The 22,025-nt window shown below is 30.1% G+C and overlaps 1 pseudogene; it reads left to right on the top strand.

Annotated features, from left to right (window-relative positions):
- The first annotated feature begins 16,178 nt into the window (after window positions 1–16,178).
- On the top strand, window positions 16,179–17,458 carry LOC112277586 (bryoporin pseudogene; annotated as a pseudogene).
- The last annotated feature ends 4,567 nt before the right edge of the window (window positions 17,459–22,025 follow it).

Genomic DNA, 22,025 nt, shown 5'->3' with positions numbered 1-22,025 from the left:
GTATTTGGGCAACATTCACTACGTTAAAGGAAAAATATTAGTGGAAGGGAATGTACAAAGACATAGCAAAATTTGTAGAATCTTGTGAGACTTGACAAGTATATTCAAATATTCGACATCGAGATGGGTTACATCCAACATACCCTTTGGCTTTACATTACAAATGGGTGGTGGATTTAGTGGCAATGCCTATGAGACTTAGACAAATGAAGTATTTGGTACTTGCACGAGAAGATTTATCAAATATGGTTGAAGGACGAGTATTAAAAACAAAGGATACTAAAGGTGTATGTCGATTTCTATTAGAAGAAGTTATTTGTCGCTATGGTTGTATTGGAAAAATTACGGCAGATAGAGGTGAATTGGATGCAAAGGAAGCACGAGAATTCTTTAATAAGATAGGAATTAAGCTTTCTTTAACAACTGCATATAATCCAGAAGGTAATGGTAAAAGTGAGCATGGGCATTCACTTATTGTTAAGGCATTAGTAAAGGCATGCAATAGAAAAGCACATGAATGGCCTAGACTACTACCATTTGCACTATGGGCAGATCATATAACTCATAGTTCGGTAACAGGTTATATGCCTTCTGAATTAGTATATGGTTGAAAACTAGTAATGCCAATAGAAGATGTAGTACCTACATGGGGTTTATTGCCTTGGAAGAATGATCTCAAAAGAGAAGAACTTTTAGCATTACAGATTCAGGAATTAGAAAGAAGATCCAACGATATTGAAATAGCAATAAAAAAATTGAAAGAAGCAAGAGAAAAGAATAAAGAAAGATTTGATAAAAAAACATCGATTACAACCTAAGGCTATTGAAGATGGTGATTGGGTATTAGTTTATGATAGTAGCTTAGACAATCAACATAGCACTATGAAGAAGTTTGCAAAGAGATGGTTTGGACCTTATATTGTCAAAAGGGCACACAACAATGGAACATATTCATTACAAGAACTTGATGGTACAAAATTGAAGGTACCCATAGCAGGCAAAGGAATCAAATTATTTAAACAAAGAGATGAAGGCATTTGTTTTGATGAAGAACAAACTCAAATATAAGATATTGAGATTGGAATAGAAGAGCATATTGAAGATCAAGAATTGTACCAAGATGAAGAACATTCTACATTAACATATTGAAGAATTGTTGGTGCATGCTAGAGGATGCATAGATTTAGGAGGGGTGGATGTCGTGATGTAACACGATTAATAGGTGAAAGAGTGTAGACATTATTATAATTTAAGAGATCTTAGTTCAAAGTATTAAAACAAATTATCTTAGAAATATAGTTAATAGCCAAAAGAATAGAAAAATTAAAAGGTATCAATGCTGCCTATTAGAAAGGTGACTTCTACTTACTTTGTAGTACCATAAGTAAGGCAAATCAAAGTAGATTGGAAAAATAAATGATATAGGAATCTTTAGAAGAAATTTTAGAGTAAATTCTAGAAAAAAAATTACTTAGAAAAACTAGATATTGATACCCGGAGAGGGCCGGTTATGAACCAGGGTCGAAATCAGACCCTGAGGCACAAAACTGAGTCTCGACGACGACTCCGGAACTCTTAGGCGGATCAAAAAGTGGGGTTGGAGAGAAGGTTGGATAGGGTTTCTATGGGCATTGATTTTGGGTGATTTGGAGTTGATATGAATTTGTAAGAGCTTTGCAAAGTTGAGTTTTTTTTCGGATGACTTGGGTTTTATGAAATAAAATAGGGTCAATGTTTTGAGTGATTTCGAGAGTTTTGTTGCAGATCTATGGGTGAATTTTTTTGGGTTCATGGTTATAGTTGTGCTGAATACATGTTGTAAATTTGAACTTGATCTAACGGTTGAATTGAGAGATATTGAGGTTTAAGTGAGTTAAGGTCTCAGAAAGTAGAATTTTAGGTCTAGTGAGGGTTTTAAAGATTTTATGCAATCTAATGGTTGGATTGGAGTAAAACTTGTGTGAGAGGATATTAGAATTGTTTTCCTATGTCCATGAGAAATTTGAAACCAATCGAACGGCGCAAAGAAGAGAAATTGGCTCTAGAAGGTTGGCAACAAGATTGGAGAAGGAGGCCGGCTAACACCCGAACACATTTTTGAGGTTTTCGTCAATTTGGTAATTCCGATCCTTTTCAAAAAAAAATTTCTTATTTTAAACTTGATTTTTAAGAAGTGTGAAAATTTTGAATTGAGATCGACAGTTTATTCATTAGATATTGAGGTTTAAATCTGTCATAGGAATTACTAAGATTTGGATTAGAGTTTGGCTAGGGTTTGGTTTAGGGTTTGGATTAGGGTTTGGATTAGGGTTTGGATTAGAGTTTAGAGGTAGATTAGGATTTGGATTAGGATTTGGATTAGGGTTTAGGATTTGGTTAGGATTTGATTTAGGATTTGGATTAGGGTTTGGTTAGGATTTGGGTTAAGGTTTGGATTAGGGTTTGGATTAGGGTTTGGATTAGGATTTGGCTAGGGTTTGGATTAGGGTTTAGGGTTTGGTTAGGATTTGATTTAGGATTTGTATTAGGGTTTGCTTAGGATTTGATTTAAGGTTTGGCTTAGGGTTTAGGATTTAGATTAGAGTTTAGGGTTGGATTAGGGTTTGGATTAGGATTTGGATTAGGGTTTAAGGTTTGGTTACGATTTGATTTAGGTTTTGGATTAGAATTTGGTTAGGGTTTGATTTAATGTTTGGATCAGGATTTAGGATTTGGATTAGAGTTTAGGATTGGATTAGGGTTTGGATTAGAGTTTGGATTAGGGTTTAGGATTTGGTTTAGGATTTAGGGTTGGATTAGGGTTTGGTTAGGATTTGATTTAAAATTTGGTTTAGGATTTAGGGTTGGATTAGGGTTTGATTTAAGGTTTGATTTAGGGTTTGGTTTAGGGTTTAGGATTTGGAATAGGGTTTAATTTAAGTTTTATTTAGGATTTGACTTAGGATTTAGGAATTATTAGGGTTTAAGATTTAATTAAGTTTGGTCTAAAGTTGAGTGAAATTCAATAGGGTTTTAACTAGAATTAAATTAAGGTTGAATTGACATATATTTGAGTAAAATTTGTGATCGTTCTAATATTTCTTTAAGAATTTTATTGTTTGTTTGAAATTTCTTTGAATTGTTTTAAATTTGATTACGTTTGTTTACCATTATCATAGTCTAATTAGAGCATTGTTAGTATTCTATTTAGGATTTTGTTATCGCAATTTCTATTCTTCCTTCTACAGCTAGGTGCCTGGAGCATTCTCAAGCAAGACTTCACACATTACGACAACGGATACAATGGAGGACTTGGATCTAAAGCAATTGCTACCTACAACATTGGTCTTGCAAATAGTAGATTATAGTCGGATAAAGCCAATGGGAATCTTACACAATATTGCCACTGTAATCGTGGGATTGACATACAAAATCGATTATATTGTATTTCGATTACAGAGTTCTATGTTATCGTATTCCATTTTATTGGGCAGACCTTGGCTTTATCAAACCAAAGCTAAGAACGATTGGGGCCAAGGCACATTGACAATTGGAAAAGGCCGTGACCAGATTATTTTATAGATGTACCCAGTACAATATCATGGAGAATTTCAATTTCCAAAATCAAAATTTACATCAAACAACGAGAGTCAATCGATTGAGGCACATGATGATGTTATAGGTTCACCGTAATTTGGGGTAGGATAAAACACTTCAACACCAATGTGGAGGTCCTGGCAAATATTTACTACATTAAGAGGATGCGACTAACTCAGGTCATGCTATTACCGAATAGATGAACAATTCCGTAGTTAATAGAGTCAACACATTGGAACTAGATTTGGGTGGTTCCCATTTGTCGAATAATACAAAATATTCAGATCATGAGAAGATAATTAAATTAGAGGTTGTTGAAGACTTTGTATGTCAATCTATTAATGTAGCCCCAACAAAATGCCACAGCTAATTAAAATATATGCCGGTATTATCGGTACAAAATTAGATGCTTGGAAACAATTTTTCGTCCATCACAAATCTACCTTTGTGTGGTCGTATGTGGATTTGAAAGGGATTCTAGCCAACGTGTGTGAGCACCAGATTATTTTGGAGGAAGATATTACGCCAGTTCATTAAAGACAACATCGGCTTAATCCAAAATATTTCCTTTTAGTGAAAGAGGAATTGGATAAACTTCTCGACGTGGATTTTATTTATCCTGTTTTGCATAGTGCATGGGTGTTACCAATTGTGATGGTACTGAAGAAAAATGAAAAAATCCGAATTTGTCAGGATTTCCGAAAACTTAATATGGCCACCAAAAAAGATTACTTTTCATTACCTTTCACGGACAGTATGGATAACATGTTGTCATTATCACCAAGTAGTAAAAGAATAGGAGGGGCACCAGTTAAAGTCATTCTGTGGTATTGTTTTGGATTGGCTGGAGTACCATTTTCTTGTATTTCTTGTGTTTTCAAGAGTAGTAGTTCCAAATAAGAGTTAATAGTGAGGAGTCGGTCACAAGTGTCGAATGAAGATATTCTAGAATGGATGAGTCAACAACAACAATTGGAACTTCAGGAAGTCCAGATCTTGAAACTGGAGGCTCAAGTCCGTGTACTGGATGAATACAATGAAGACCTTTCGGCTTAGTTGAGGCAGGAGCCGATAGAAGGATTGGAGGAAGAAGAAGAAGAAGATTTGTAGTTGGAATTGGAATCGGTGGAACCAATAACAGATATTACGGCAATTGATTAATTAGATAGGCTAGAGGGATCGCAATTTTTGTGGAGATTTGTTAGATAATTTTTAGAAAGGTATCAATTGAGTGTTTGTCAGGATGTTGCACAGATAGGAGTGGGGCTATATAGAATAGATATTAATTCATTTTTGAACGATATTGGTAAAATATATTAATAGTCCATATAATAGGAAATTCAGGAGGATGGATGAGTGATTTAGTTCTTAAAAGTGGTTAATTATAGAATTACGGTTAGAATCTGGAGAATCAAGGAAAAATATATAAGAGTTGTAGAAGTTAATTAAGGTGCCAGACTGTGATAGTCATGAGCCGAGGGCCATTGCTATGATAGTTGTGAGCCGGGGTAAGCTTGGTGCTACCTCTTTTTTTTTGTTTGTTATTTTCTTTGAATAAGAAGATTGAGAGTTTCTGAATATTGTGAAGTGAATTATGGAATGGAAATGTGATTGGTATTATTTGAGAAGAAGAAAGATTGAATGTTGAAATCTGATTGTAGTTCAGTAGAGAGAATGAGTCTGTGTTTGTGTGAAACACCATAATGTGAATGGCAATTCTGTGTGAAGAATTCCAGTGATTGAAATGAGGATAATTGTGTGCTGAAAGCTATGAGGGTGTAGTATTACAGTTGGAGATTATGAAGGTGAATATATTAGTCGAAATAGCAGTTATTGATATGACTGAATTGCAGTAAGGAAGAGACCGATAAGGTGAAGGAGGAGATTATAGTTTCCTTGTGTATTCAGATATTGGAAATAGAGACGATACATTCAGGAGGTAATTGATTGTGTGACCCTAACGTGAACGCTTAAGCAACTAGTCATTCTTCGTGTTCGAATCCTCCTATAGAGGTTTATTCTGGGAGATTTCTTCCAAAATAAGTAAAACGAGAAATCACATTTTGGCGTCACTGCCATGGAGTGGTAATAGCTTTGAGTGTTAGGAATTAATTGTCGAAGCAGTAAAGAAGATTAAGAAGCAAACTCAGTAGAAATAATGAAAGAGTATGGTTATTAAGAATGAGAATTTAATAGCAAAGAGAATAAAGCAATCAAAGGAAAGAACAGAGTGATCGTAAGCAAGAAATTTGTTGCATAATGAGCGAGATCACAAATTGAAAAAGAAGCATCGACAAAGTTGGATTAAGCCGTGGTTGCATGCTTGTCGACATATTTGATTGTACCCAGAAGATGATCGACCTCTAATATTTCAAAAGTACATATCGTTAAAGAAATTACCAAGAGCACTTGCCGAGAGCACTGCTAATAGTCCAGCATACCTCTCGAAGCCATTAATGGAAAACAAGGAAGGCACAGAGGAATTAGATACCCCACTGGGTATTTCCTCAATTAGAAATACGTCCAATCGTAACAAGACTGGTTCTGAAGATCGGCATAAATCACTTGCCAATAAAGACCAATTCAGAGTATATCAAAATATGTTATTTTCACCTCATATTCAACCAATAAAATTATTTGGGAATAATAATAGTCAATCGGGAAGGTCTGGAAGTCCGAAAAAGACTTGTGCGAGAGCCAGTTTTTATTTTAATAAGGAATTGAGCGGAACGTCGGCATCTTTAATGATGTCAAGAGGAACAGCCATTTCGATTGCAATACAAATGGGTGTAATGGGCGATCGAACGACTAATGTCGCGCCATTACCTACTTTTCGGGATTTGCCAGGTGCGAATCCAGATCAACATTTGTCTCAATTCTTGATGACATGTGTAGCCAATAATGGAAGAACTGAAGATATTTGGTTGCGATGGCTGTCAACGACATTGAAAGATACAGCGTTTGATTGGTATAACTGCCAACCTGTGGGACAATTTATCAATTGGGAGGCATTGAAAAATACATTTTTAGCCCATTTTTGACCAATTGGTTTTGAAGAACATCTTAGAGAAAAATTAATGACCAACAGAATGGTACCAGGGAAAGCAGTACAGTCATATTATGGTTGTGTAGCAGATATACTTCGAAAATGGCCAAATAACCAAATGTCAGAATCGTTTGTGTTGTCCATATTGGTTAATGGACTACACCCACCAAAATTAAAGATGTTTGTAAAGGAGGCCCAATCAGCCACCATTGCATCATCTCTTGAGCGAGCAAAAGTATGGGAGGAATGTCATTATGACCAGAACTTAATAGTTGGAGTCATGATGATTCCATCTCAAAGAGGTTATCAAATGTCAAATTGGAATGACGCATCGGAAAGTTATCTGAGAAGGAATGATTATGGTACAATTCCACAAGGAATAGTGGATGTCGTTCCATTGCAAGCTGTACCACCATCATCATTACACCCGTATGCGCCTTATTTCACATATCAAAAACCAATAGCTATGAAAGAATTGCCAAATGCATTGGTATCAAGGGATCCCAATGAATCATTGCTATTAACATTGATGAAAAAAATGGATGAATTGGTTGTGAATCTGATCAAGGATAAAGTTAAAAGACATAAACCAACCAATATGCGTCCCAATGTCTGATGCAACAATTGTAAGGGACAAGGTCATTAAGTAACAGAATATCCTTCACCTCCCCAAATGACTGTACAATGTACCATTTGCGGGGGCAAGCATATTACCACCAACTGTTCACATTAGGGTCATTCCCCGTGTTCGAATCCTCCTATACGGGTTTAATCTTGGAGGTTTCTTCCAAAATAAGTAAAACGAGCAATCACAATAGGTTAGAAACTTTGCCAACAAATTAGCCATGTGTTGTACATATTAATAACTTATAGAATAAGCTAGCTATATAGCACACATATAAGAAAATTATCTTATAAGTTAGTCATGTATCTTACAAGTTAGAGATATGTTAGAGGTTTTATAAAATATCACTATATATCTTTCAATTAGATAGTATATATAGAAAAAAAAGTGAAGCCTTCTTCACTCTTATCAATGTCTTTTTAATCTTTAGTTTTGTTTTAAGACTTTCTAGTCTTTTTGTCTTAAGCAATAGCCAATCTAATTTCAATACTATATTAGTTTTGAGTCAATATCTATTCTTTTTGAATTATAAAAGAGTAAATTAAATTTTTAGTTCTTTAAGATTTATAATTATAACACAATGAGTGTAAAGGATATGAATCTTAAAAGAAGAAATCCTAACTATATTCTTGTGATATGGAAAAAAATTAAAAAGTCATTCAAAGATGATATACTATTGAACTAGAATAGCTATTATCAAAAATAAAAAGACTCGAAAGACTAAAAACAAGACTAAGGACTAAAAAAGTATTGACAAGAGTGAAGAAGGTTTCATTCTTACCTCTATATATACTTTTAATTAGGAGCTATATAGTGATGTCCTATAGAACCTCCAAAATATGTTGACTTTGTAAGTTACATATCTTAACTTACAAAGCAAGTTTTTTATATGTGTGCCACATAGTTAGTTTGTTCTGTAAGCAATCAAGTCATAATTAACTTATTGACCAAGTTTCTAGCTTATCATTCAATTATAAATACATGTTAAGTCAAAGCAGCATCTATGAAGCTTTTTTTATAAGATATTATAAAATAAATCTATTTTTAATTATTTTTATCTACTTCTATCTAATCACATAGGTATTTACTAGAATACATATGTATATCTGTGACATTATCTTCTTTTTTAGAAATAAGTTCTATAAAGAGTGTTCTTCATATGTTGAAAAAATCCAAAATGTAGAAAATTATATTTGTTACATACTCTGATCTTTGTTCTCTTTGAAGATGGTTGATATGTCATCTCAGCCATCGATAGTGTCTCATACTAGGGCAAGAAGTTCATTGTATTATTTGATTGTTGTTAAGGCCTTCATAAATTTTTTCAAATAAATATTTAGAATACCATCAAGAGTTGTTTTTACTTCTAATAAAATCACCAAACATTAGAAATCTTTTCCAAAGTCGTCATATCAAACATGTTGTATCTTGCCATCTATTCTAAGAATGACATGTTATTCTTGAGGATCTTCAAATTGGTTTCATTGACTTGAAGGTTATGACAATTGTAATGTTCCATCTTGTAAGTCAGCAATTGAAAGTTCTTGAATTGAATCTATTGGTTGTTGGTTTTCTATGTCCTTAGCATAACAAATATAAAAAAACTACAAAGAAGAACACTTTTAGGTGCTATTATATCAAATATATGTCTTAAATTTCTAAAAATATCCAAAATATGATACAAACTCTAAATCCTTAAATATCTTCATGGGATATTATTCCTAAACTTCAAAAATTCATATCTTCTAATTGGACTATTCAAAAAAATTTAATTTTTATATGAAGTATTGATGTACTTCTAACAACTATCACAACAAATTTCAACCATAAATTTGTCACAAATCTTAAGATATCACCAAAATCCTAATATTTAGATGTGCTGACTTTAACACTCTATAACTTCTTCATTTGAACTCTAAATTTATCAAATAGTATATGAAAGATGTAGCTAAAAAAGTGCTCTCTTTAACCATAGTTGGTAATCCTTTGTTGCTCTCCATAAACCTATGTTATGCCCCAAAGAATGACAGTAGGTATGAAATTGACACCTTAACTTTGAACGCTAATAACTCCTTCATTAAAACTCCAAATCATTCCTTGCCTTCATCTAACCATGCCTTGCTTTCATTCCTCCCAATAAGCCTCCTACTAGTTAAGATTTTCTTCTTTAGGCTCTAATCTCCTCTCAAGGCTTCATATTAAACATTTAGGTCATATATTTTTTTTAAATACTATAATCAAAATAGATAAAACTCAAAATAAAGTTTTTTATATCCACTCTCTTTAAATTAATCTATTAACTATTCTAACATACACCAAGACTTATGAACATATTAAATGTCGTAATTAATTTTTACATATTATAAGTAATTACAGTACGATAATGTAAAATAAGAGATAGATCTTCATGGACTTTGGTAGATATAATTGATAAGCAATAGGATTGATTTGTTCACAAATAAGAAAAATTTATAATAGTACAACTTGTTACAAAGATAAGTAGTTTTGATATTAAATCAAAATAACCATACTTTGTCACCTATGTTGAATTGTAGTTATTCTTTGTATTAGGTATATGTATTAATCTTTTGTCATTCTTAAGTTGCCTTTAATTACACCTTCATTGTTGCATGTAGCTCTAACAAATGATTTGCCAAATCTTTTATTGCAAGATTATCAACTTTTGAAAAGATAAAAGTATCAAGTCATGGATGATAATTATAATTGATAAATAAAGATATTTATTGAGTAGATAAATATACTAAATTATTGTACATAAACTCTATTAATGGTAAAAGAGTTATCCAATCAACTTGACAATAGTTGATGGTATACTTCAAATATTGCTCTAAAACTTGATTTACCTATTTTTTTTATCCATCAATTTATGGACGAAAAGCTATAGAAAGTTTTATATCTATTTTTAAAATATTGAAAAGGATTCTCCAAAATCTTAATATAAATTAAATCTTTCTAATTGATATAATATCTTTAGGCAATTCGTGATAGCAATAGATGTTAATTAAAAAAAAAAACTTAGTTGTTTCTTCACCTGTGATAACTTGAAAATATCATAAGACTTAAAAGAATTATTTTTGATATCATGGACAAGATGATCATAGAACATATTTGATTGAATTTTCTTGATAAACATTGAATCAACAATCAATGTTGATTTTATTGCTCAAAGGTGAAAATATTTTGGCTCAAAAGAATCATTCTTTATTAATCAAAAGATGCATCTACTTCTTTTGGTATTAGATAAGAATGTCTAAAAAGGATGTTTAATAAATCTTATTATTTTTGGAGTCAATAAGTAATCTTGAAATCAAATTTTGATAAGAACATGCTGCAATAAGCTTGGCAATGATTCAAAATACATGCTAATATGAAATACTCAAGGTTCTTATGATCTATATATATGGTCACTAGATTGGAGGTGCCTTCTAAATAATGGCGTTATTCTTAAAATGAATTCATGATTGCAAAGAGTTCTTTGTCATAGATCTCATATTTAATCTTGATTGCTGAAAAAAAATTGGAATGAAAAGCTATTGGATGGAGTTTGTCATCTGCTTCAATTTGTGATAATATTGCATCCAAGGCAAAGTTTGATGCATCTTTTTTTATAAAAAATTCCTTGAAAAAGTAAATATAATATAATATTAGTACAAAAATAAAATTCTTAATTTAAAGCATTAAATGATGCTTTGATTTTTTTATTCTATTCAAATTTGTCTTTACAAGTCAAACATATAAGTGGAGTTACAATTTGAAAAAAATTCTTAATGAAGATCCAATAATAATTAGCAAAGCCCAAAAAGCATTGCATGCCTCTTATTATTCTTAAAATCTTTCAATTTATGATAGTTTAGATCTTCTTCAGATGTATTATTAATCTTTCATTAATAATAATATATCCTAAGAAGTCAACTTGAATAGTATAGAATACACACTTTTCTAACTTGACATATTATCTTATATCTGTGATATGAAATATAATTTTTTATTTATCTCTTTTTTTAATAAGTACCAAACTATATCCTCATTATAGATCTATTTTTGTATAGATCTTTGCTTGATTTAATTGATCAAGAAGTTTTAAAATCAAAGGTAGAAGATACCTATTTTTTATGGTGATCTTGTTAAATTTTCAATAGTCCACTTCTATCAATAGAGATTTATCTTCACAAATAAGATAGGAGCCCTGGCTAGAGATTTAGAATGATGTATGAAATTCTTAGCCAAATTTTTATCAATGTATTCCTTGAGTACAGCCAACTTATTTTGTGATAGACTATAAATTGGTCCAAATGGTAATTGAATTCTTTCATAAAGATTGATAGAAAAATCATAAAGACAATGTTTTGGAAGAATATTTGCATTCTTCTTTTCAAAAATATCTTTGAAATCTTGATACTTCCTAGGAATACCACTTGACATCTTTTTACCATCAAAAATGGATATGGCATATAAAACAAAAGATAATCCTTTTTTTGTGGCATGCATAAAAGCTCTTGCATTTATGAGTAAATATTTGGATGTACTAAACTTATGTATTTCTACTTCAATAATAGGATTTTAAATTAAACTATCAAAAAAATTTAGGTTATAAAAAATCCAATCTATCTAAGGATTATATGTTTTTAATCAAGATAATTCTAAAATAAATATATTCAACAAAGATCTTATTATATTAAATATTATTATACTATTATAATCTTTAATTGTTATATCTAAAAGAAAAATCTCATGTATAAAATTTCCAAAAGATAACAAATAACCATCTATGACTTCTACATGTATAAGTTTAGTTTATTTAAATAACAATATCTCTTATTTTTTGATAAAATCTTTGTTTATAAAAACATGTTAAGGCTTTTGAATCTAATAAAGCTAAGATTATATAATTTTTGGATACTAAATAAACTTTTATTATAAAACAAGATAAGAGATTTGAAGAAAAAACAAGACCTTTACTAGGAATTATATAAGATTTTAACCACATGGTTCCTATTATAGCTGAAAAAACTTGTTTTTCAATACATTGTCTTCTTTGGCAACCATGCTTTTAATTTTGTGGTTGCATTGTTTCTTTAGACAATATTGAGCATTTTTTTTAGCTTTTCTATAATATAAGCATAAACTCTCTTAATGTCATCAAGTCTTTTTCTACTCTGAGAGAGATTTAAAACATATCATATCAATTTGCATTGATTTTGGCCTTGATGAATGTGTTTTTGAAAACTTAGAAGTTACTGTCATTATTTGATTTGTTCTTTTGTAGCCAAGTCTTTGTTCTTGATTTCTTTCAAATAATAGATTATCATATTCAATGGCTTGAGCAATAAATTATTCTAAAGATTTTACCTTTGATATTGTTAATAATAAATCTTTGATATTATCCTTTAATCCATATCAAAATTGATTAATAAGAGCTTTATCATTATAGTTCATCTTGTAAGTTAGGTTTTATAATTCAGTAGTATATATAATGGCTGATCATGATCCTTGCCACAAAGATAAGAGCTTGATTTCTACTACTCTTTTTTAATCACTTTCTCCAAATGTGGCCATAAATACTTTTAGGAATAGATTCAAATCATAAAAGAGTTATAATTTTTTTTTTATCAAAGGTACAAATCAAGAGAAAGCACTTCTTGATAGAAGTGTACCTATGAATGTAACTTGAGTAAATCTATTAGAATATTGAAAGGAATGCAACCTTAGATAGAGCTTGACTTGTTGAAAAAATCCTTGAAATTTTGATCTTCTTCCATCAAACTTCTTAGGCAAACTAATCCTTGTCTCCATTATACTTGTAGAAGTAAAACTTCCTGGATTTGATTATAAAATTGATCTACTTGCTTCTTTCAACTACACAACTTCTTGTCATAGACTTTAAATTTCTTCCATAGATGTAGGAATAGTACCTCCATGTTCCATATTGGAAATACATGAAATTTTTAATCTTAGACTATTTACAAGCTCATGAAGATTTACAATAGTTGTAAATCTATTTTCACTTCTGCTGAGAGTAGCATCCTTAATCTGTTTTTTTTATAGATAATTCAAATAAGTTCGAAAAGTTAAATTAGAGGAGAATAATTCACAACCTCTAATATCAAATGAAAATTTCCACAAAGAGGGATAATCTACTCTCTTTAAAAAAAAGATTAGTATTAAAAAATAAGATTATTTATTTAAAGATGGATAGTCTGCAACTTTCAAAATACAATAATAAAAGTGAGGTAATTTATTCACTTCTAAAATAAGATAAAAATATTAATTTAGCACTCTTATTAAACTATCAAGGACATGAATCTCAAAAAAAGAAATTCCCAGTACACTTTTGTGATATAGAAAAGAACTCAAAGATGATATATTATTAAACTAGAATAACTATTATCAAAAACAATAAGACTAGAAAGTCTAGAAATAAGACTAAGGACTAAAAAAGTATTCATAAAAGTAAAGAAGGCTTCACTCTTGCATCCATATATACTCTTAACTAAGAGCTACATGGCAATGTCTTGTAGGATCTTTAAAACAAGTTAATTTTTCAAGACATCTATCTTAACTTCCAAGACAAGTTTTTTATATATGCACCAAATAGTTAGCTTGTTTTGTAAGCTACCAACACATGATTCACTTATTGACTAAGTTTCTAGCCTATCAATCAACTACAAACACATATTAAGTCAAAGAAATGTCTATAAAGCTTTTAGAAAATTAATCTATAAGGTATTATAAAATTAATCTATTTTTATCTATTTTTATCTACTTCTACCTAATCAAATAGATATTTATTAGAATATGTATGTATATCCATGAAAATGAGAGGTTTAAAATATATTATCTTAATTTTTATAGGCTCCAATTTTAATAAATAAGTTTCTAAAAACTTAAAAGTTATTATCATGATATTTAAAAATAAATTTACATCATGAAGGAGTTATGAATATTTTTTTATTATAGATATAAACCAAGAGAGCACTTCTAAATAGATGTACATCTATATATTCAATTTCAATAAATCTATTAGAATATTGAAAAGGATGCAATCTTAAATAGATCCTTATTTGTAGAAATTTTCAAAAGATTGATCTTGTTCCATCATACTTCTTGAGCATACTTATCTTTGCTTCCATCATATTTGTAGTAATAATGCTTCTTAAATTTAATTATAAAATTGATCTACTTGTTTCTTTCAATTATAAAAATTTTTAGCATAGATTTTGAATTTTATTATTAATTTCTTTCATAGATGTAGAGATAGTTTATGTATGATTGACATTAATTACACTTGAGATTTCTACACTAAGAATAAAGACAAGCTTGTTTATGGTCTTGTAAAGTAAAAAAAAGTTTATTTTTACAAAAAGTAATAATGATATTAAATATTTTTATTATCTTCCTATCTTTTACCTATTTTTTTTAAAAATAATTTTCTAATACATTCTTTAATTATGTTATTTTGTAATATAATCCATATTTCTCTTTTTACCTAAAAGCTCTATTATAATACTATATCAAATTTTTAGTTTAATTTTGATACTAATTTATGTAACATATTTTTAAAAAAGATATGTGGTACTTGGATCATTTTCTTCTATTAGAAGACTCATTTTTTAATATTTTAAATTCTTAGAAATTCTCTTATCCTAAGACTACACTTACTTCTATCTTTGAGTAGATTGCCCATCTTGCCTTAATAGCTGTCACCAAGAAGTGACCAAATGGTTTTACTTCCATGTTACAAGTCAATCTTTATATTTTAAAGCATTGTAGCCCTAATTCAATAGTCCAATCCAATACTGTGAAGAACTCAAAAGACTCTTAAATTAGACTGAGTTCCTGTTCCAACAACTTGCAAGACTTATTCATTTTAATGAGTTTCAGCTCTCCTTAATTAGTTAATTCAACTATGTGCCCAACTTTTCTATCTCTACCTACATTTACTTCCTTTTACTCAACTACTCTCCTAATTTTGATTCTGTTACTCCCTAACCATTAAATTGTGTTTTCACAATATGAGTCATTTACTTTTGTTTTAACTGTTTGTTAATCATTGTCCTTGCCTAAGAACAGTTGTATTGGTCAGTATGATCGTTTTGCTTAGTAAACCAAAGGTACTTTGTCCACATTCTTTGTGCAAGTGTTTAACCAAGAGTGTGCTCACTTGGTTCCAATAGAGCTGACATGCAAGTCCCATGCCACGAGAGACCAAGTTCCTGGGCAACCCCACGTCACTACAGAGCAAGGTCCTCGTACACTCCAAGCTCGTCGTTCACTCCCACGTCACTACAAAGCAAGCTCCTCATGCACTCGCATGTCAAAGCATGGCAAGCCCTTGCGCTTGGAGCACCCTCTCGGGAGCGGACAAGTGCAGGCACGTTTTAGACTCACTTAGAAGATAACATGCTTGTTTCAGTCAGTAACCTGGAATATAACGACTTAGCGGCTTCAGTCACCATCATCTCACTGCAGCAACCACTTTCCGCCTTGTCGCACTACGTACTGAGCAACCAGTGAGTCTCTTCCGCACTACTGAGCTATCGGTCGATCATCCCTCCAGCATTGTTCCTGCAACCTCAAAAGGTACAAGCTCGGTTCTTGACATGCCTCAAAAAGACAGTAGGCTGCCTTGTTACTGCGACATGAATCGGTTTATTGCAGTTCCAGTTCCATACTCGTGCTTTCATCATCCAACGGCAGCTCATACATCGAATCTGCTAGCCAGACAGTAATCTGTCGGTCAGCGGCAGCATGTAATGCAGAGCCGTAAGCATTAAGATTCTCATACTTGATGAATTCGAATAGAAGCTGCAATAGCAGTCCACCTGGTTGCGATGGGTCTGCAATTTAGCGAAACTATCATGGTGATCATTACACTAACAGTGCCTTTTTGGCAGAAAACCGCAAGGATGGCCGCAGCAATTATTCCAGGTGCTGATGTCTCAATAAAGACGCTCCAGATAATTGTGGAGGGGATAATCGGAGTTGATCGAAAGATCGCAATCGCGTTTACGAACCTCACGGACGTAAGTAGCTACCACGCCCGACAGTAGGCATGGCTTACTCGGAACTGGAACTTGAAAAGCAAATTGAAAAGCAATTTCGGATTGTATGAATCATGATCGTTGCTTTGCACCAATACATAGCTGGGTTTCATACTAGGCTGTTTCACAAATTCATGGAACTGATGAGAGCTACAGACATTTTGTTCTTTGACACCCCTCAAGACACAAGGAAGCTAACGATTTGGCTCTTTTCAGCATACCCTCGATAACTTGGGGGTATACTTCGAAAGTGGATCGAGCGATCAAAGCATCGCCTAAAAGATTAACAGCAAAGACGCTGTTCTGTTCTCTGCGCATAAGTTGGATCATACTGCTCGCGGTACAGTTGGCACATTCTCCTACTATATACCGGTCAGTGTGCAAATGCATGCAACTTTTCTAATTTACTAATCTGCATGTTTACCTCCAAGCTCGTCAGGTGTGCATGCTCTTGCTCTTGCAGAATGCAATGCTAAAGGCGGTCGAGCTAATTTGCAGCTTTAACCTGGGCGGATGAATGCAGTTGATTTAATCAAATTCAATAACTCCGCATTCGTGTCAAGAACCGACAAATCCATACTAACCTGTCCGGATGTCCAGATGTCCAGATAATGTTATCAAAATTTCATTGGAAACCTTACGCTGGTTTGCATCCTATTACTGCATGGCAAAATGAGGACAAGACCGTCCATGTGATGTGGTCCGTCCCCTTCGACTACAACTTGTACTCGAATTGGTGGAACGTAGCTGTGGTTGATGGATGTCAATCACCGGACTCGAATGTCCATGAGAACCTGTACAATGGATCTCGCCGGATGCCGTACCCCAACAAACCTGATAAGTCTATCTCTAACGAATCGAACAGCTTCTGGGTGCTTGGGTATATGTCCAACGATGGACAAGCCACTCTCTACATGAAACTTGTTGCGACAAATTACATACCCACCTCATCTTGCCTAGAACTGAGTTACTAAAGTGCCACAAGCCCCAGGCAAGTTGTCCCGTATTCAAGAGACTTTGAAAAAAAGGGTCTGAGATGCTTGGACAACTTCCTCGTAGTTACTGTCACAAAACATGTACTATGTATAGTGAATATTTGTAAATGCGGAGGATCTCATGAATTCCCCATGGATCTTCCTAGACTTCCTACATGGTTGTTTTGAATATTGTCATTCCCAAAGACTAAGTGCAAGTTAAAATTTGATCACTATATCAATACACTTGTGTAATAAGTTATAAATTGATTCAAATGGTGGTTAAATTCTTTTTTGAAGATCATTTAAGCAATTATAAGTTCAATGCTTTAGAAGAATATTTGCATTCTTCTTTTCAAAAATATCTTAATAATCCTTATAGTGATAATCCTTATATTGAGTGTATGAACTTATAAACATTGTGGGCCCTTATTATGTTGACAAGTTGTACTTTGCTTCAATTATGTTATTTAAAATATGGACTTAAATTCCTACATCTTAATTCATTCTATTTTTCTTATAGATTTTAGAACTAAATCTTTGTAAATTAGTTAATTTCTTCTTATTTATTTTATATTTTTTTTAACTATTTTTTTGTCTTAACTTCATTTTTTTTAATAATTTTTTATATTTAATTTTTTTTTAAACTTCTAATTCTAACTCAATTTTAAACTTATAGAAAAATAAGAAAAATTTAAAATCAAGGTACTTAATGGTGATCAATTTTATGTCTAAAAATTTTATTTAAAGATTTTTTTACAAGCCAAGAAAATATACATTGTTGTTAGTGGTACATAACTTGATAATTTTATGAGCTATAATTATGAAACTTCTAACATAATTATTTTTTCAAGTCAAATCTTAATTGCTAAGTTTTAAAGTATTATAATATTATTTTTAAGAAATAAATACAAAAGAGTAATCACATATAGGATTGTGAAGAAAAAATAGTGATTAAAAAATTAGCTTAAGAAATTTTCTTGTTATAGATAATTTAATTCATAAATTTTTTTAAATTAAAATTTGAAAAGAAAATGAAATATGAAATCTATTGCAAAAAATTTTGAACCATTCCATTGACTTTACATAAAGATATACAAGTTGAAGATAAGGTATATGAAATCAAATGCAAGTAAAGATTTGGTTGATAACTTAGTAGAAATAAGTACAAAGGGAAGGATAGAAGCTAACTAAAAAAAGTATAAAGAATAAAAATCTCTGCATCAAAAAAATTTGTGCTTTTTCAAACCAACAACAATCTTCTTGACAACATCACTATGTAGCTCCTAGTTAGATAATATATATGGAAGCAAGAATGAAGCCTTTTTTATTCTTGTCAATGTCTTTCTTGTTTTTAGTCTTATTTCAAGAGACTTTAGTTTTCTTATCTTTAGCAATAACTATTTTAGTTTAATATTATACCATCTTTAAGTAATTATCTATTTTTTTAAAGTAATACAAGAATATCTTGATCTATTAGTTCTTTGAAATTTTTGTCTTCAATAGACATATAATATGACATTCTAATGAATAAGCTCATTTCAAAGATCATGTAAATTTTTCTTTTAGTTATAATAATATAATTACTATTTAAGTTAACATCCCAAAAGAACAATAAATTTTAAGTATTCTTTAAGATAGACTTCTTTGGCACAAAACTTGCTCCAAATACAAGGTATATGGTAAGACCTCAACGGCCTTGCATTTTTTACTTATCAACATAATTTGAAAACTATTTGATTTTTTTGATGTGAGCAATATAAAAAAAATATTTAATACATTTTTGATTTAAAAAGCCATACTTGATATTTTAATTGTGATAAAAAAAAACCACTTCTCTACTCATTGTTTAAAACCAAAGAAAAAGAACAAGCAATTTTTTTCATCACCAACCATTATAACTAAAGCAAATATATCCAAAATTTTCTAATACTATTGTAGTTTTGATAATAGCAAAGAAGCTTCACATGATAAACAAAAAATTGTTTCTAATTTAAATAATATCAATTTTATATTTATAATATCTTCTTCTTCATTTCATATCTATTCTATTAGCTAACATATTAATTTCTATTAGATAAACTCTACTGCTACAAAATACATAATAAACCATGAAGATTTATTCAATATGTTTATTTCAATTTTAGAAAGATACTAGCTTGTTATAATTACTAATGATTGAGTACTTTGAATCAACAATAGTGAGAATATCTGTTTAAAGCACCAAATTTGTGGTGTTTTTTTATCAAAAATTCTTACTAGCGCCCATCTTATTTTTTCTATTATTTGAAACTTTTTTTTGTCGGTATTATCTTCAAAGTCGGCACTTCTTTAATTTTCATCTTAAATACTTGTAAATTTTTTTCCAAACTAAAAGAAAATATTTTAGAAGTAAAACAAATGAATTGTCTTTATCACCTTTTGATCACCTTAGTATTAAGAATACCTATTATAATTTCATCTAAACTCTATCATAATTTTACAAAATCAATTGTTAATTTCTTCAAGATACCTATTATTAATACTACTATTACTTTGGTTCAAATCCAAGTTCAATATATTGATTTTTAATTCAAATACATGGCTCATGTTATAATTGTGACTATAAAAGAAATATATATTCATTAATCTCTTTTTGATTTCAACTTTAGCAAATTAATTACAAACCATTTACTTTGTTATGGTTGTATATTTGGTAATGATAAAAAAAATCTACATACTAATATTATAATAAGAAAATTCACATATTTATTTTAGATAAAATTTTATACAATGATATTTTTGATAAATTAAATATTTAATCTATTAAGGACTCTCTACATTTCATGCTTTTGAAGGAAAATATAATTTCTTTTTATTTTTTATACTTTACAAAAATTAAATTGAAAGTATTTAAATACTTAACATACTTTAAATATTATTAAATAAGATTTATCTAATTTCTTAATATAATTTTGAATTGATCATAGAATCAAATATTATAATTTTTCTTTTTAATAATATTCTTAACAAAGCTAAGATATATTATAAACTTAGCATTGTTTACACTCTATAAAAGTATAAATTTATTAAAAAGATAATTACACAATATTTGAAGCCTCTCGATCTAAGTTATATTAAAAAATTTTATCACTTCATCTCTAAGCCAAAGCCATAAACACTATGGTTTATATATTAAACCAATTAATTAACTCCAAAATTTGGATATTGAATTCTTTTGAAGTTATAGTTGAGTTCTAAATTTTCTATTTTTTATTAGAAGCTTTTTGAATCACTTGGATATATACAAATTAATAAAAAAAAGTATGTAGGGCTTGGAGCTAAGAGCTCTCTTATAATTTTTATTAGCTATTTTTCATCAAATAAAATTTATTAATTTTAGAATCCAATTATAAATAAAGACATTGCAAGTTCAATTCAATTTTTGATTTAACTTCATTTTGGTTTAATTCCAATATTTTTCTTCTATTCAATCCACTACATTCTTCAATGGCTTTATATGAATAATCTTTTGATTTAGTATCCAATCTTCTTTTCAAAGATATATCAATTATTATTCTATTTGAATCTTCTAAAGAAAATATGATTTTAAATTTTATTAAATCAATGAGAGACATTCTTGACAAATTTTTTTATTTATTTCTATCTAAATTCTATTGCATATCTAACAACCATTGGAGAATCATTTTTTAAACTACAAACTTATACCAAAGCTGTTGCCTTCTTTGAAGTTGCTTTATGGATAACAACTATGTAAGCTAAGTATATATTTTTATAAATATATTAAATATAGAATTTAAAACCGCTTCTATTTAGTCAAAAGAATATTTATTAGAAATGGTTTTATAAAATTAAATATTATTCTAAGAACAAACTTCAAAAATATAGAGCCTAATTTATGGCTAAAGATTTTATGCAAAAACTTGGTATTGATTACACTGAAATGATTTTTGTAATTATAAAAAATCATATTATTTACATTTTATTTATCATTTTCAGTACCCAAGATATAAAACTTTAATATTTTAACATTGATATTGCTTTCTTAAATAATGACTTATACAAAGTAATCTATATGCATCAACTTTAGGATTTTTGATAGTCTTTTCCAACACCACTATATTATTGTCTTTGTAAAAATACATATAATATAAAAGAACGTTGTCATAATATATGAAATCTTCCTTGAGAATGCTTCGAGTACTTGGCTATGGAAGGTAGAATGGAAATTGCAACAACAAAATCTTAATTCTAATAGAACACTAACAATGCTAAACAAGCTTTAATCAAATTCAGAAAAACCTCAAAAGAATTCCAAAGAAACAATAAGAAATCTTACAGAAATATTAGAATGATTACAAACATATCTTAAATACATCTCAATTCAATCTTAATTTAATCCTAGTTGAAATCTTATTGGACTTCATTCAAACTTTAGGCAAAAAACTAACTAAATCTTAAATCCTAAATAAACTCAAATAAAACCCTAAATCCTAAATCAAATCTTGATCAAATCCTAATCAAATCTTAAATCCTAAACCAAATCCTAAATCTTAAATCAAATCCTAACCAAATCCTAAATTATAAATCCTAAATCAAATCCTAATTCTAAATCAAATCCTAACCAAATCCTAACCCTAAATCAAACCCTAACCAAATCCTAACCCTAAATCAAATCCGAACCAAATCCTAATAATTTCTATAGCAAAATTAAACCTCAATAACTAATGAATGAACCATTG

The sequence above is a fragment of the Physcomitrium patens genome, chromosome 25, assembly GCF_059467195.1.
Source record: "Physcomitrium patens ecotype Gransden chromosome 25, ASM5946719v1, whole genome shotgun sequence".
Classification (NCBI taxonomy): domain Eukaryota; kingdom Viridiplantae; phylum Streptophyta; class Bryopsida; order Funariales; family Funariaceae; genus Physcomitrium; species Physcomitrium patens.
The sequence above is the reverse complement of the archived record's forward strand: the minus strand, read 5'-3'. Positions and strand labels throughout refer to the sequence as shown.